Raw genomic sequence first — 712 nt, forward strand, 5'->3', positions numbered from 1 at the left:
GCATTAAAAGAGGAGATCATGCAAGGCAAAAAAAAATTAATCAAGATAGTTTTCATCAAGAATTCCTAGTTCTCTTCAGAGAACATAGAACGTATCTCGTAAGAGGGGCTTGGTGAAAATATCTGCTAGTTGTTTAGTTGTTTCAACAAATTCTAAAATACAATCACCTTTTTGAACATGATCACGCAAGACATGATGCCTTATTTCAATATGCTTAGTTCTAGAATGCAAAACGGGATTCTTGGAGAGGTTAATGGCACTTGTGTTATCACATTTAATAGGGATCTTTTCTAAGATAAGCCCAAAGTCCTTAAGTTGCTGCTTCATCCAAAGGATTTGAGTGCAACACACTCCAGCGGCAATGTATTCCGCTTCAGCGGTGGACAAAGCAATGCACACTTCCTTTTTGCAGTGCCATGCAACTAGGGTGCTGCCTAATAGGTGACAAGTCCCACTAGTGCTTTTTCGATCCAACTTACACCCAACAAAGTCGGAGTCGGAGTAACCTACCAAGGATAGTGAGGCATCCCTAGGATACCATAATCCCATATGAATAGATCCTTTTAGATATCTCATGATGTGTTTCACAGCAATATAATGTGATTCTTTAGGTAAAGCTTGAAATCTAGCACACATGCAAACACTAAACATAATATCGGGGCCACTAGTAGTTAAATATAATAATGAGCTGATTATCCCATGATATTTGGTT

This window comes from Lupinus angustifolius, chromosome LG11 (genome assembly GCF_001865875.1).
Source record: "Lupinus angustifolius cultivar Tanjil chromosome LG11, LupAngTanjil_v1.0, whole genome shotgun sequence".
In the NCBI taxonomy this organism is placed as follows: Eukaryota; Viridiplantae; Streptophyta; class Magnoliopsida; order Fabales; family Fabaceae; genus Lupinus; species Lupinus angustifolius.